The sequence below is a fragment of the Montipora capricornis genome, chromosome 9 (assembly GCF_036669925.1).
Source record: "Montipora capricornis isolate CH-2021 chromosome 9, ASM3666992v2, whole genome shotgun sequence".
Lineage (NCBI taxonomy): Eukaryota > Metazoa > Cnidaria > Anthozoa > Scleractinia > Acroporidae > Montipora > Montipora capricornis.
This window is the reverse complement of record NC_090891.1, coordinates 43,946,681-43,964,180: the sequence shown is the minus strand read 5'-3', so window position 1 is coordinate 43,964,180 and position 17,500 is coordinate 43,946,681. Positions and strand designations below refer to the sequence as shown.

Genomic DNA, 17,500 nt, shown 5'->3' with positions numbered 1-17,500 from the left:
ATTTCTAGCTCCGAGCGCCAGTGGCATGCTTCTTAAAGCTCAACTTAAAATATAAAAATCTGCTGAACTGTAAGCTTAAACTTAGATCCTTATTTGAATCAAGCCTGTTAACATCTCTATGTGCTTTAGGTAAATTTTCATTTTTATTTACTCTTTAGGGGGACTTCAAACAACAGTAAAATGGCTGCATTTCGACAAACGTATTCAGAGTTACACGAATTAAGATCACTTGCTCTGACAGTGAATATCTTAGCTCTAACTGCTACAGCCACAAGTTCCACCCGAGAAACCATCACAGACGGTATAATTTGGTAATGAAAGATTCTCATGTTATTTCTGAAAGTCCGAGCAAGACAAACATTGCCTACTCTGTCCTTTACATGGGAAATGACAAGCTGATCGAAGAATATTTTCAGTGGCTGGTGGATGAAATAACAGAGGAGAAAATCAAAGCCACTCGGACAATTATTTATTGTCAAACAATAAAGCAATGTGGCACAATTTATTCCACATTAAGAGAATGCTTGGTGACAAACTGTATGTTGACAGTACAAAAGACATGAGGAAAGTTGTTCTGGAGATGTTACATTCTTGCACCCCAGATCAAAACAAAGAAGCCATCTTAGATGCTTTTCAAAAGGAAGATTCCCCAGTGAGAATATTGTTGGCTACTATTGCCTTCGGAATGGGACGGTGTGGATAATGCAAGGGTGTTTATCGCACCATACATTTTGGGCCATCAAAAAACATTGAGGCCTACATTCAAGAGACTGGCCGTGCAGGAAGAGATGGAAAGCAGAGTGTGGCATATGTCATTTACAAAGGCTTATTTCTAAACCATGTGGACAAAGACATGAAAAATTATCTCAAAACAAGCGATTGTAGAAGGAAGACTCCCCTCCTTAACTTTGACACAGGATCAACTGTCAGTCTTCCTCATCCTATGCACATGTGTTGTGACAACTGTGCAATCAAATGTGAATGTGGTGCATCGGACTGTGGACAGCTTACAACATTCCCTGGTACTAGAACAATAATTGAAAACAAAAATAACTGCTCAAGGACAAGAAAGGGAACTGTGGCACAATGGATTGCCCTTAGGGGACTTTTGTATTCTTACCACAGGACACTCAGTCTGGTTCTGGATGTAATTGCGAAATCCAACGGTGAACTAGTTAAAAGCTTAACAAAACCCCAGGTTCTTCTTCGATTCTCCGATCTACAAGTGTCACAAGTCTTGGAGCATGTAAATAAATGGTTTACACTAGAAGAAATCTGCTCACATGTTGAAATCTGGGACATAAGGCATGCATTTAAAATTTTGGAGTTCATTGGTGAAGTCTATGGAGATATCTGCGACGTGGACATGCAAGACTTTGTCGATTATGAATTCCACGATGATTTTGATTGTGATGATGATGCCAATGAACACTGGGATGATTTGCTGAATGACGATTCTCTATTTGAACTGGCTATTGAGAACATTTCTCTCTCTGAACTTGAAAACACCACATGTATTGACGTTTCTCAAGATAATTCTGGCAACTGTGATGTTCCCGGAGCTGCGTTAGATGCACTTAAACAGCTTTTAATTGCTGACAAAGAAACGTGACTTCAAGTCTAGTGTATTATTTATTACTAAAGAAAGCATTTTCCCTATCATCCCTGTGACAATTCTAGTTCTGGTTATTCTTAAGTTTAAAAATGTCCACCAACCAGAATTTCTAACAAAATTTCTTTAGTGAGAAGGGGTGATTCTTGATGTGAATATTATAGCAAGATACAAGTTGGGAGCTCAAATTTGCCTGGTTTTTTTTTCATACCACGATCAAATCAAGACCGTAAAATAAATTGGGAAAAATATCATGTTCCAATAGTTAATAATAAATTTATATGTCTCATGCAAATAGGGCCAATTTGTGTCAAGCAAAAATTGCCAGAATATCCAAGCTGCAATACCCCTTTCCCCCCACCCCCCAACAGAGTCATTATGATAAATATTAAAACAGATGAATACTATATTGGTCTTTATTATATACATTAAGTGGCAGTCATTATCAAAAAACTTAGTTATCTATCACCAATACATGCAATGTAGCTATTGCTATTTGCATGGGCCAATGAGAGTAAACCTGGCAAAATCAATCACTGTTGTAAGGGGAGGGCAAGGGGGTAGGATTCAGGAACAGCACAGTGCGCAAATCCTTTTGTTCACCCGTGAACAAGCGAACAGCTACATGTTTGGATACATACTGATAAAACGAGTCGTCTAGTAACACATTGTCTAAAACTCAGGTTTACATGTATGTCAAAACTACCTCCATGTGAACAGCAACTTAACACTTAAGCCTCTGGCCTTGATTTACCGCCTCTCTGGACCAAGGAATGTACTTTTCTTTCTCATGCATTTACGGTGGCCTGTGACACCACTACTTCCTTAATTGGCATTGCTATTTCCAAGCAAACCCCACTAATGATACACTTGCTAGATGTATGTGAATGCTTTGTTCCCAAAATGGTAACAATATTAATTGTTGTCGTACAACATTATGAAGAATGAAACAATCAAATTATACAAAAATAATCTTAACAATAAATATGTAGAAAAATAACCCACAAGGTGCATTCTCTTAATGTTAAACTTAATAATAACAATGCAATTGCATTAGGTTTTCATGAATCACACACACAGTACACCTGAATTGACTCTTGATACCAGCAACTAAAACCAATACTCTTAGCAATACAAGTAAATTCTCCTGTCAATTCAGTATTCAATGAAGGATAACATGAACAGAAAACAAAACCAATATGGCACACAATAAAAAGCTTGTTCCATAGCTTATAATTCAGGTGGCCCCACCCAGGATTAACAGTTCTTTTTTGCAAAGTTGTCAAGTGCCACATGCCTTATAAATTCAAAGTAACTTATCCCCTAGTTTTCTGTTAATGTTACCATTTACTGAACCCAAATGGAATATGCTCACAACTTAGTCACCGTGCCTTTTTACCACGGCAAATGAGTCGAGTCCTTTCGTAGACGCTTAGTTCGTAAGCCACCTTTATCAAAGTCTTTGTTCTAATTCGAATTGATCGCTCAATGTGATTTAATCTGATGTCCTTCTGGTGCGAGAAGAAAGCACTGCCACTCGAAGTTCGCCGGGTAGTTCTTTGAGCCAAATTTTGGAGTGCTAATCTCACCTTCGGAAACATTCAAGTAGGATTGTCCTCCACCGGCTACAAAGATAATGAAAGCCCAAAATAATTAAAATTAAACAAAGATATTTTGCGTACAATAGCTGTGGTTACACTGGCCCATTTGCCCACGGTTTTGTGTGCAACCGCTTTTCCCAGACCGAAACTGCCCTAGGGTTATTTCCATGAATGCATCAAAAAGAACAAAAGAACTTCACATTGAAAAGGACGGTTTATCTGCTCTCTGAGGTGGCTTGGTCAATCATGATCTGATGTCCTTCTGGTGCGAGAAGAAACCACTGCCGCTCGAAATTCACCGGGTAGTTCTTTGAGCAAAAGAAAATAATTGGCTTAAAATATATTGGCTTCCATTCTTATATTGGTAAGTTTTCTGAAGCGGTAACAAATCACGCATTCAGATTCTGCATAATTATGATACGCAGCTCTGCTTAAGAGCACCCAGGAGGGCTCTTGAGGTGTCCTAAGTAATAAAAAAAAAAATAGATGGTTTTCACCTGACGTCACATTGGCCATGTTGGTGCACAGAAGAAATAGAGAAAAAAGTCTTTTGGGAATTTGACTCTTTTTCTGAATGCAAAACATGAGCCATAATTTGCTATTGTTTTGTGCACCACTGAACATGGCCGTCTTATCACGTGATTGAAAACCATCTTTTGGCTTTCTACGAATTGACCAATGCTAGTAAGGAGAGTGGCGGTTTTGACAGTTTAATTTTTGTGGTCTGCTTGATTGGTTTCGGTGAAGGGTTGACAGAGTTTCCGTTTCTTATATGGATGCACTAACAATGTTCAATAGTTATGCTGTTTTAGAAGGCTATTATCCAAAAAGAGTTACAAGACCCAAAAACCAGCATAATTGTAAGATGCGATTCCTAAAAACCGCCTTGGTTTGCAGACACCTAGAGATTCATGGTCCGCGAAATATGTCCAAAACGTTCCAGCATTTTCGAGAAATTTGCCCCTGGCTACAGAAACCGTTGCGTTTTATGCATTAACACTAGGCATGTTTATTCCTCCATGTCTGCTTACGACGTAACAGTATTCGCACCTGCCGTTGCGCACGGCCGCATTTTGTCTAATTAATACAGCTAAAATTGCGTTCATAACTGCGAGGATCATAGCTTCACTTGATTTCACATGGGCAGTTCAATGTATGATTCATTTCATAAATCATTTCGTTCATTGATTCATTCATCACCGGCACCGCGAGGTCACAGGTTTAAACCCCGTTGAAGTCCTGAATTTTTCGGGCTTCTCTATTTAATTGCTAAAATTCCGTTCACATATCATTCATATATCATTCATTTCATGTACTTATCATTTCGTTCATTAAGACAACCTCGTGAGACAAAAGATTTTAATATATCGGCCCACTAAACATTCTCTGCGGGACTATTATTGCTGAGAAAAAAGCAGTTTTCTGAAGTGGTAACATACCATGCATTCTGATTCTGCATAATTATGATAAGCTATCTTGAAAATTTTCAGGTATATCGTTAACAAGTAATCGCACGATTTTTCTCAGGTAAGTTGGAAAAATTAAGCCCTGTGGGCTAGTGCAATTTTTTTTTTTCTGATTACCACTACGAAAGTCACAGATTCCAATATTTAATTTTACGTTGTGGTAACAATCATTGTTTCTGTTCTGCTGTGCTTCCATTTTACACCCTCAACTTCTAAACGTCAGTTTTATCTCACTGTGACATTTTCAAACCACATCACGGCGAGTAAATCTTCAGAGCTGTCGATTTTGCAACCACGTCCTGACGAAACTACAATATTAGGAAGCTTAAGCACGCGCGTTTTTGAGACGCGGACGGCAACCGGAAGTGAAGTGTTTTTCCTTTTGATTTGTCTTCACACAACCACATTTATATTGCCAAGTATCTTTCTTCATCAGAGATGATTAGTATAAAAATCTGGGAAATGCCACCGTCCTGGCACGCCAAATATTGTCTTCCGGTTACCGTCCGCGTCTCAAAAACACGCGTGCTTAAGCTCCCAACCCAACTTTGCCTGCAAGCCACAAATATGATAACAGCTACCATAGCTTACCAATTGATACGAATGCTATCCGCTCAATCCAGGCCATACTTTCAGATTATCTTTAGGCGTTGTGTCACTTCTTGGACTCAGCAGAATAGTTTACTTCAGTTTCATGGAAGTGGTATTTTCCTTTTACAGACGTTGCTACGCAACATTGAGATTGTAGGCATTGTGTCGCTCATTACACTTACGCCACGGTCACGTTCGCGCTGGAACTTTGCTTCCGCTTGCCTACCTAGGACATTCCTAGCTCACCACAGGTGTGACGAACATAACATGACATTGCCTCCTTGCTTAAAAGCTTAAAACTTCAAAGGATCCGCAGCTCTGCACAAGAGCACTCAGGAGGGCTCTTGAGTTGTATTGCCCGCCATTCGTAAAAAAATTCCGAACTTAATAATGCTTCCGAAATATCGAAATGGTTTCGTTGGTTCGGAATGGTTCCGAAGCTTGCAATAGTCTCGAAGCTCGCAATTCTGTCGCCATGGTTCCGAAATTTCGCAATGGTTACGAATTTTAGTTGTTCGAGGGGGATTGGGTCAGAATTCGATGGGAGTCAGCTTGGAGCGCTTACCATGTGAATGGAATTTTCTGTAATTCAGGCGAGAATTCAAATGGAACGGTTCACCTCGGTGGAATGTTTTCGGAAAAAAGGTAAAAAAAAAAAAGGTATTTCCTTTTTCTCGCTTTGACCGGAATGCCCGGAAATTTATGTACTACTTGTCCACAATTACAAGTGCCAGAGAAAACAGACCGTTTCATTTCTTCTTCAACTGGAACAACCCGTATTTCTGGCAATTCCTATTTTCTTTTTCTAAGTACAGAATATGCAGTACCATTTGTCGAAACATTCTCACCGAAAATTTAATTCAAATGGTAAGCGCTCCAGATAATCTGACCCCTACTTTACTCCTATGTATTTTGCAAAGAATTGTATTTTTGAAAAGAATGACGACTTAAGACCCTGTGTTTTTACTTAAAAAAAAAACACCTATTCTTAGAAAAGTAATAGGATTATGACATGATTGTCTAAACCGACCCATTTATCTTTCTTTAGGTAGGCCAAAACGGATAACGCATACTTCCGTGTTATAGTTTTCCACGAAGATAGTCAATCATAGTTCAAATGTATCTGTGTATACTGTGCGGTTCGAGCACCACCTCGAGTGGCAATTAAATAAAATTTTCTCATCAAATTGCTTTATCACGATTTAGTACTTCAGTCATTCTGCCCTTTTCTGGTCATACAAAATCAGCACTTTATTTATTTATATATTTATTTGTTTATTTATTGATTTAATATATACTTAATGAGGGTAACACTAAATAGCTAAAAGTTAATAAACTTGAAATAATGAAATAATTTCCAAAAAAATTAGTGAAATCTAAAAATAAATATAACTATAACTACAAATCTGTGAAAATGTACAGAACACACTTTAACTCAAGCTAAATATGAAAATGATTTAAGCTACGCTAGAATCTTCTTAAAGACAGGAAGAGATCTAAGGATCACCTAAATTCTAAAGGCAAATTATTAAAAAGTTTGCAACATCTAACCGAGAATGATTTTTCAACTTCTCTATGTACGTGGTTGCACCATTTTATTGGTAAACAATGATCCCGTGATCATTGATCTGGTTTTTCCAGGAAACCATGCCCACACCAAAGAAACATTTTCTTGTGCATGCTCTACTGCTAACTGGGATTACTGTCATTTTGGACAACGCGATTTATGAAATCCCTGACTTGCAAATAAATGCCAATGCCATAGTTGCTATCATCACTAAGTGGATCAAAATTCTGTTGAAGGGCAATTGTCAGAGTATTATTCAAAACAAAATTGACAGGAGCAACATGTACCCCCGATACTTCATTGTCTGGATCTGGAGGAGGCCCATCTGGGTCATCACCATATGTGTCCAGATCAGAAGGCATTTGTTGGTCAAAAACATCTCTTATACCAGCATTGGGAGACCTATAGCTGAGCAGACAGCCAGAGGCCCAAAGCTGACGTGGAGTTCCGTTATGCTCAGTTGATATTGAATGATAATTGAATCTCATTGTGAATCGATCCGAGAGTCTTTGTATTCTTGGAAAGAAAATGTAGTGCAGAGCGTACATGTCTTTGTCATCGCCAGTATCTAAAAGCAAGTGGTCCTCCAAAAATAAGAATATGGATGAAAATACAGACACCACACACTCTACAACATCCCTCCAGAGTCTTTCAATTCGAGTGTTCCGCACACTTGGCCCTGTCAAAAAACTTCCACGGTTTTCACCGCGAAACCATACCATAAATTCTCCAACAGCTATATTCTCCCCTCCATTATCAGCCCTAAGACGAGAGGGATATCCCCATTCAGATGCTGCCTGTTGAAAACAACCCAAAACAGTTGTTGCCCTGTTGTTATTGTTTACTCTCAGGTACACTATGGCTCTGGAAAAACCATCAACACAGCCATGGATGCAAAATCACCAGTGCCTCAATTTCATATTAGTGTCCATATGCCACAAATAATTAGGGTGTGGCACACTGTATGGCCGACGTAATATTCTTGATCCCCATCTGTTTGCCCTGTTGATGGGATCAACACGAATAATACTCTCCCTTACTCGCCAGCATTGAATATATACTACAGTGATATCCCGCTTGTACGCTCTCCCTCCCCGGTTGTGAGAGAGCCGGCTTCAAGTTGGAGCGTCTAGCTTGCCTAATACGCCATTTCCAAGTTCATGTCTGCCTCCTCTTCAAAGCGAGTCTAAGTGCGAAGTTTTTGTTATGAAAATTAGTTTTCATTCATATGTAAAGTAGAACTAATTACCATCACAACAACTCTGCACTTAGACTCACTTTGAGGAGGAGGCAGACATGAACTCGGAAATGGCCTATTCACGAACCAAAATCAAGACTGTTTGCGCAGTAAAACTTTATTCATGATTAGGCCTTATGCATGATTACGTCATATGCCCAAATTTACCACGAAGCCTCGTTTGCACAACACTGTACATGAAATACTGTTAGCACGTGGGTTTTCTTCTCAAGTTTGTTCGTGGTTTAATTTTCGAAATCGAGGCTTGGTGGTGAAATCAGCTCGTAAGACGTCATCACGCATCAAAATTAAACAATGTTAAAAGCCTTTGGACCGAAGGAGAACTCAGTTTTTCACAAGTTTAGTCGTTTAGTCTAAAGAAAATGATTTGCACTGGTATTTACTCTGAGGTAGTAAACATAAGGATATGAACATTTACTTCTTGATGGGAGGAGGGTTGAGTGATTTTCAAAAATGGTAGCCTGCAAGCATAGTTGTAAAAGAAAAAAAAACACTCATTGAGTCGGTCAGGCAGAAAACTTCAAAGAGGAACATTTATTATGCATGCTTATGCCATGACATTAAATTTGCCTGTGTCAGCAAGGATTTTGGAATAACAGCGTGTCTGTACAAAATGACTCAACCCCTCTCCCCTAGACTACTGGAATGTCTCCTTACATGAAACTCAAATAAAGGTGTGGTGGCGCTTTGTTTCTTTGAAAAGTCCAACACGACAGAAACAATATAACGGAAAAAATAGCAAGAAACTCTGAACCACAGGAACTTGAGTCTTTGAACTTTTTGAGGGGGCCGGGATCGATGTTCAACCAAAACTTGACATCGACTGTAATACAAATATCCAGTCACTGAGGTTTACAAAGTGTGATGTTATATACCTATACCTTCACTAAAAAACACGAGCACTGTGATTGGTTGATCCTTGGTCACGTGCCCCTGATCAATTTCAAATGCAGTTGCAGTTGTTGCCCGCTCCGGTTGTTTTGCTGCAAATGTTGAAGGGAAAGGCTACACATATAACAAAGGAATAAATGTCTGGTCCCTCGGGAATCTAGGACTCTCGGGAAAACAAAAGTAACTGTTTCCCTCGGGACGAGATATTAAGTGTAGAATGTTTAATTAAGACTGCCAAGATTGATTTAACGTCTGTTTATATCTGTGTTTAAAATGATATACGGGTACAATATATTGTGATAAGTAAGTGTCGGTCGTGAAAGCATGACATGAAGAAAATAAAGAAATATATAAGAAAACAAGAACTCGGCTTAGTCTTTATTAGACAATCTCCATCGGCAGAAAATGATTAGACAGATCGTTTTCGTAACTAAAATATACTTCTACGGCAACACTGATGTAACATATCTCTGTCATGATGAGATTTGATTTTCAATTTCCTGCGTGAAGGTGTAAAGTACGAAGAAGAAGTGATTTTGAACTATAAGAAACTGCGATAAAAAATATCTAAAGATATTAAAAAATACTAAAAACTTGGTTAAGAGACGACGACGTTTAGCTAACGTCGAAACGTCGTTGTTTCTTAACAGAGTTTTTAGTATTTTTAGATATGTTTTATCGCAGTTTTTTTTATAGTTAGAAGTTGTAAATTGGTATCATTGAATAAAAATAAACAACATTGAAGTGAAATTGTTTATCAACCTGGAATCCTTTGGTCGCGTTCTTCCCAATGATAACAAGTGAGCAAGGTAATAATGACGGTGAAGAACAAAACAACTGACTCAGTATTCAAATAGCAGTGACGTGAATGGCTTGGTTTGTTACCTTTTGTAACATACGAACGGCTTGGCCATGTTAATGCAGTTTTTGCCTCGAAGCTAAAACGTGAGCACTAACAAGTGCTACCACGAAAGTCTCCATTTTTGATAATGTGCTCTGCAGGTTGTTACCATGATAATGCGTCAACATATTATGCATGCAAAACAGTCTGAAAGCTCGAAAGTCCCATGCTGCATAAAGCGGTAATTCTTGTTTACAAACATTGACATCACAATTCTTTTGATATTCAAATTTGCCAACCACGGAATCATTGCTTTAACAGCCACTTAGACCATTTAGGTTCTGGTTTTCATATTAATAACAATGGGTAACGTCACGACAAACATCGCTATTAATCAGTCGCGTACAAACGCATTGCATTCTTGAATTAGTAAGTATTTATTTGACGTCATTTTATCCTCGATAAAAAAAATTTTAAATTGTTCATGGTGGACCAAAAAACTTTAAATAGAAAAATTCCAGTTAAAATAAACAAATGCCTTTTTGAAATTACGCCTTAAAACTTGGGTCACTCAGTGTTTAGTTAACGCAGCTTTGAAATCCAAAGAACAAAAAAAAAATTGGAATTTTTTTACCATACTACCTCTTTACACATCTTATTTCCTTTAATTAAGGTAACTCCCTTGAAATTGTTGTACCATCAAACTTTTTTGGAAACTTGGCATAGTTAACATTCTTGATATGAACATTTAAAAAAAGCAATAAAAAGATGGGGTCATCGTGCTTGTTTACGCGTCAGCAGGCTCTTAAAATGGGGTATTTTTACTGTTTGCGCGTTAAAAATTCGAATCACCTTCATACAGAATTAAGTCTTGGTTACTTCAAAGACATAACATTTCATTTTGAAAATGAAGCTTCTTTTATTCACATAAGCAGTATTACTTCATTCACGCCGTTTTTGATTGCATGGTTGTGGGAATAGTGCATTTTTTGGGACAGTTCCGAGGTAAGCTTAAAGTCCTCGCCTTAGGTAAAATACACCCAGTACGGAACTGTTTTCCAAAAAAAAATCATGTTCTCCTATCAAACTTCTTTTCTTCTTCAAATATGTTCTTTATTAGACTTATCTTAGAAAATACCTGAAAAATCGGGGGTGACCGTGCTCGTTTGCGAGAAAAGGAGCATTAATTTCGCTATCAGGCTTAGTTTGAGGGAAATCTCTTACGTTTTGTACGCGCACGGGCTCATGTGAGCCGTGCGCAGTAGGGATGCGCAATGCAATACTAAGGAATTACCTTAATAGTAACCTTAAAATGAGGCCCAGCCTCATTGTGCTGGCTCCCAATCCTTCCCCTATACATCGAAAATTCATAACCATTACGAAATTTCGGAACCATGGTGAAGAGTGTATGAATGCGAGCTTCGGAACCATTCCAAACCAACGAAACCATTTCGACATTTCGGAAGCATTATGAAGTTCGGAATTTTTTTACGAGTGGCGGGCCATAGAGGTGCACTAAGTAAATAAAAAAAAATGACTTTCTACGAATTGACAAATTATATTTAGGAGGGCGCCCGTTTCGAAGGCATGTACAAAAACACGAAACACCGAAACGAAACCATCGGAACAAAACCACCGGAACCGCCGAAACCAGCGAAACATTTACATTTCGAAGTGTTGTTCAGATTGTTAAGCTGTTCCAGTGGTTCCGTTGTTTTTGTTTCGGTGGTTTCGTGTCCGTGTTGTTTCGGTGTTTCGATGGTTTCGACGGTTCCAGTGGTTTCGGTGGTTTCGTTCCAATGGTTTCGTTTCGGTGTTTCGGGTTTTAGTACATGCCCGTTTCGAGAGATTGATCTTTGTGGTCTACTTGATCGATTTCGGCGAACGGTTGACAGAGTTTTTTATTTTGTATATTGCGTTATTACTCGGAAAAATATGTCGAGGACGCCTTCCCTGTACGAATCGCAGTGGTCTTCACCTAAACAAATCTGGAACATTACGTCTTGCCCGGAAACTCCGCGGCACAGCGAGCAAGTGTTGATCTCTGGATCTTAGGTGGTATTTGGGCTGACTTTGTGGCTGTAGAAGACCTTTAAGGTAGGCAGGTGCGGTTCCATTGAGGGATTTATAGACAAAAAGGGCGGTTTTAAATTGAATACGAAAATTAATGGGCAGCCAGTGGAGTTGGAACAAAACCGGGGTAATATGGTCGAATTTCGGAGTTAGAGTAATAATTCTAGCAGCTGAGTTGAGGACTTTCTGTAGACGGTTTATCTGGCATTGAGAGATTCCATGCAGTAAAGAGTTACAGTAGTCCAGATGACAGGTTACAAAAGCATAAACAAGGATCTTGGTCAATTCAGGTGAGAGAAATTTCCGAATTTGCCTGATGTTGTATAAGCCATAGAAAGCTTTACTGCATATTTTCCCGACTTGTACGTTCATGTTCATGTGAGTGTCAAACCATGAGCCTAAGTTACGAACAGCTTCTGAAGGCTTAATCTGTGAGTCGCCAATCTTAACTGAGTCAATAGAGACTTTCGATAACTGGTGTTTAGATCCAATAGAGTAATTCTGTCTTGGTGTCATTGAACATAAGCTTGTGTGACACCAACCAAGCCCGCACGTCAGCAACGCAGCTTTCGATTGCACTTACTGCAAGATCTTGAGAGGCAGATGAGTGTGGGCGAAATGGTAAATATATCTGAGAATTATCAGCATAAGCATGCGCTGTTGGAAGATGCTTGTTGACCACTTGGAACAGACCTGACGCATAGAGAAGGAAAAGAACTGGTCCAAGGCAGCTTCCTTGTGGGACACCGCAATCAAGTTGTTTCGGTTTGGAGATCTCGTCTTCCACAAGAACATGCTGCTGCCTTTTACAAAGAAAGGACTTGATCCACTCCTTAGCATTGCCAATGATACCGAAATCATTATCAAGAATATCCAGCAAGATCGTGTGGTCAATGGTATCAAAGGCAGCGCTTAGGAGGATGAGAAGAGTGACCTCCTGCCTGTCCATGCTCATCAGTATATCGCTACTGACTCTCAAACGAGCAGTTTCTGTTGAATGAAACTTGCAGTATGCAGTAGAGCAAAGGACTCACAGTGTGCGAATAACTGATTAACAGCTGCTTTCTCTGTTGTCTTAGACACAAAAGAAAGGTTGCTAACTGGTCGAAAATTCGCAAACTCTGCATCAAGTCCAGAACGTTTCAGCGGAGGGTTGACATGTGCTATTTTCCATGACCCGGGGAAATGACAATCTTGAAAAGATAGGTTGATCATCTTTGTTATGACAGGAGAAATTTCACTTGAACACCGTTTTAGTAGCCACGTTGGTATAGGATCAAGTTTGCATGATGCGCTGGAAGAGGTCATTATTAAATGGTGAACATCATTAACTGACATGGGAACAAAACTGTCGAGCTTGACATCAGGTGAACTACCGCGTTCAAGGATAGGTTGCGACTGGCTGACTTCTATTCTGTCGATGCTTTTTTTATAGCGCTCAATTTTCTTGTAACAGAAATCACCGAAATCATTTGCCAGTTGATATGGACTAGTATGTGGTGGTAAAGGATTGGTGTGATTTCCTTTACATAGCGAATTTATAACCTTGAAAAGTTTCTTGGTGTCACCTGAGCATTGATCAATGAGGTCAGTGTAGTACAATCCCTTTGCCTTTTCAGATTGCCGTTTAGAAATCCGATTTGCCTGATGCCAGCACGAGCGATAACCGGGGTAAGTTTAACTATACTAGTGTTTTTGGGCGAGGTTTGGCTATTGCTTCCCTATATATAAATAGTCTGCCGTCCCATATTGATGAACTTCGAGTCTTCATATCCTGTTGCAAAGTAGATATTCTTATAATTAACGAATCTAAATTAGATTCCACTATTTTATTCACCTGGCTTTGAAGTAGTCAGAAGAGATCGCTGAGTTAATGGAAGGAAAGGGAGTGGTGCGCACAAATCTTAATTTCCTAATACAAGGTGATCTAAATAACGATAATGTGGAGTGTTTATTCGTTGAAATCAGCATGCCTCGAAGTACAGGATTCGTGGTTGGCACCTGGTATCGGAAACCCTGGGAATTTTAAAAGCAGGAACAATGCAGTCGCAATCAGATGTTGAACCGACCGTGACCCTGCACAATCGTTTGTTTTTGGTTCGCAAGAATAAACTAGTCGAAGCTTTTGATTGGTTATCCTGCCGAAAAAAAGCGTGTTTTTGTCGGGTTTTGTGCAGGGTCAAGGCCAAAAAAACGAATTAAAACATGAAACAAAGAAACTTGTCGAGTTTCATAACCAGCCAACATATATTAACTATGTCCCATCGAATTGTTTAACGAGTTTGAAGAATTGATAGACAAAATTGACGCTGAAAATAAGGAGTTGCATCTACTTGGCGATGTTAACTGCAATTTGTTGCCTGAGGCAACAGCACATATTTCGTGTTCATTAACTAACATTCTTGATATCTATGGTCTTAGCAAATTAATCACGGAACCAACACGTATTACCCAGGTGTCAAAAAGCCTGATCGATTTATGCATAACTAATTTCCCGGAAAAGGTTTCAAACTTTGAGGTTGTGCACGTTGGGATTAGTGATCATTCCCTTGTTTTTATGACACGTAAGGCTAATTATGACCGCAACGCGTAAGGGTCTCGCACGATCGAAATGCGGCAGTTTAAAAACTTTCAAAAAGATAAGTTCTTAAATGATCTCGAGCAAATGCCATGGAGGAATGTTAGTTCGCGCTCTGATCCAAATGATATATGGCAAGAATGGAAAAACCTGTTTGTCAGCTGCATGGACAAACATGCTCCTCTAAAAATCGAAGAGAATTCATAACAACAGGTCTCCGTGGATAACGAGTAAATTATTGCTCAGAATGCGCAGAAGAGATGTTCTTAAAAAGAAAGCGATCTCTACAAATGATCATGCCATGTGGAAGCAGTTTAAACGGGCGAGGAACAAGGTGAATAATGCAACTAAACTTGCTAAAAAACGATATTTTTCTGAAAACTTGGAAACTAGCAAAGGCAATTCACGTACGACTTGGGATCTTATTAACGAGCTTAGCTCACGGAATAGTTGTAAGTAGTCCAATATTTTGGAAATCCAAGCTAATAATAGAACTATAAATAATGCCGATGATATGGCGGAAGCTTTCAATCAGGAGCACCCAACACCAATTTTCGGAAAATATCTGTTCGGAAGACGATTTGAGATCTAGAATTTTCGGAACATTTGTTGTAAAATTCCTTGCTTGCCTGCCTGTCCTAGGATTTTCGAACATCTAAAGCATGTTATAATTGCCCATTTTTACGGATTTTTACCCAAAAAAGGTCACCTACAATTTTCGGGAGCCTTTTTTCTGGCTGAAATTTTTGAAAAGGTAAGTTTTGATCCCTATATAATTTTCGGATCACTAGACTTTCGCTAGGGAAGCCGCACAGGTTGTTACTGAAAGTGGGACGGGGACGTGGGACTTGGGGTAGATGGTGTTGAACTTGCGGCCCGCCTTGCTGCCTGGTGGGAGGCACTTCTTCAGCTTCAGTCTCACCTGTCCAACCAGCAAGTGGTGGTCAGATGCAACGTCCACCCCTCTCCTCACTCTCGTGTCTTGCAGGCTTCTCCTGAACTTCTTGTCGATGGTGATGTGGTCAATCTGGTTGACTGTGCGGTGGTCGGGCGACACCCAGGTGCCCTTGTGGATGTCCTTGTGTTGGAACACACTTCCACCTATCACCAAGTTGTTGAACACGCAAAAGTCTGCAAACTAATGGCAGCGCATAAATTGCTTTTTTTTTGTAGATTTTTATGCATTTTTATTTTTTTAAACTTTTCTCTTGCATGTCTATAGTCAATGCTTTTCCATGTATCGAGAAAAGTTTTTTAAAAAAGAAAAATGAATAAAAATCTGCAAAAAAAAAATTATGCCCTGCCATGTCCAGCTAAGAAGGAAAATTGAATGCATAAATGGGTTACAGAGTGCAACACCAAAGTTGTAACCCAAAAAGTTCACAAGTACTTTATTTGCATGACTGTAAAAGAACTCTTAACTTACTTAAACAGACACTTTCTCGGTCTTATATACCATCTGATTACAACATGTTCTATTTTTAACACTGAATGGACCAACATTTTAGAAGGTTATGATGAAATACCTACAAAACTCATTGGATCGTTCTAGAGATAAGAGACGTTTCTCGTATAACTTTACATAAACATTGCTCTGGGTTTTTCTTTAAGTTTTGGAAACTTCGTCACAGCAGTTGAGAAAAACTTTCATTTTAATTAAAACTACTCCCAGCAAATTCCTTCCAAAATGGGACGTCTAGTATATAATGATATTTTTTTTGGCTTATTTTTCTGGAATTTTCATTTGGTCCTTGTAAAAGAACAGCAAAAGGACTGTCTTTTGCCGAACTTCGTAGTGCTCGTACTCTTGCTATGGCAGCACGATAAAAGAAACATCCTTTTAATTGAACTTCTGTTGTCCAATCAAAAGTAAAATAACACAAGTAACATTATTCAGTGTATTTATGAATAAGCAAAGTGGGTGCTTTGTCGATCTTAAGCCCAGAGCAATCGAACGCCCCAACATTGTAGGGAGTTTTTAGTTTTGCAGAAGTTGAATTTTGTCTGCAGTTGTGTGCAAACAGACGCAAGAACTCCCAACAGTGTAAGGACAACAGTGTATTATGGGAAGGATACGACCAATAACAATAAGACTTCATTAACCTTCTAAAATTCGGCTGCCATGCATCTTGTTTTCAACATGTCAATTCGAAGCTATCACCATGGAGACCATATGTAATGCTTGTCCGTTGCCCCAGCAATGTTGGAAAAGCTGTACAAACGGATCCAACATTGTTGCACTACGCTGCGGCGATCACGGAGCAAAGGAAGTGTTAAGAGTTGTTGGCTCAAAAGTTTGACAAATCCCCGGGGGGGGGGGGGGGGTACTCAATGTATCCCTGGTTGGGGAGGTGCGGCGCGGCCCCTCATACCCTGACCCTGTTTAAGACAAATATCGCTGATTTTCCTACCCATTTTAAGACAGAATTCCGATTTTTGATACCCTGTTTAAGACATTTAACCCAGTTTAAGACAAAAATTGATAAATCGATACCCTGATTAAGACAAAAAATGATAAATTCGATACCCTGTTCAAGACAAAAATCGCAAAAAACATACCCTGGCTGGCCGCACGTCCCGAATGGTTCCCCCCCGGGGCCAAATCCCAAACTTCTTGCAACAACTCCGAACAACGCGCAACAACATGCAACAGGGGAGGCATGTAACACTCAACCGACAATGTTGGCATTTGTTGGCCAACAATGTTGCGTCCGATGGCGCGGGGCCTTACAGCCATATCCAGCCCTTGGGAACAAAATTCCACGGCTATTATCATTAATACAAACGTTAAGTCAGTTAAGTCTGTTCAAATATAAGTGCTACCCGGCCAACGTTTGCGAAAACGTAATCCCTCCTTGTACTTGTACATGTTAATTGCCGTGACTTTAAAATCGTCAGTTCCCACGGCCTGCTCCCGTATGACCTTGTAGCTCAGTCGGTAGAGCAGCGGTAATCTAACCCGAAGGTCGGGAGTTAAATTCCCACCCTGGTCAGAGTTTTCTCTCTCCGTGTGTGGGCCCAT

The 17,500-nt window shown here is 39.5% G+C and overlaps 1 long non-coding RNA gene and 2 pseudogenes across 1 annotated transcript; 1 reads left to right on the top strand and 2 right to left on the bottom strand.

Moving 5' to 3' along the window:
* LOC138017631 (bifunctional 3'-5' exonuclease/ATP-dependent helicase WRN-like) overlaps positions 1–1,612 on the top strand; it is a 2,119-nt pseudogene extending 507 nt beyond the window's left edge.
* A 7-nt stretch (positions 1,613–1,619) lies between these two features.
* On the bottom strand, positions 1,620–5,411 carry LOC138015469 (uncharacterized). The gene is made up of 2 exons (XR_011125562.1): positions 5,271–5,411; positions 1,620–3,237 (listed from the first exon to the last, which is right to left on the bottom strand). It is a non-coding gene; the product is annotated as an uncharacterized lncRNA (long non-coding RNA).
* Positions 5,412–6,959: 1,548 nt separating this feature from the next.
* Positions 6,960–12,849, bottom strand: LOC138017630 (uncharacterized; annotated as a pseudogene).
* Between the last annotated feature and the right edge of the window lie 4,651 nt (positions 12,850–17,500).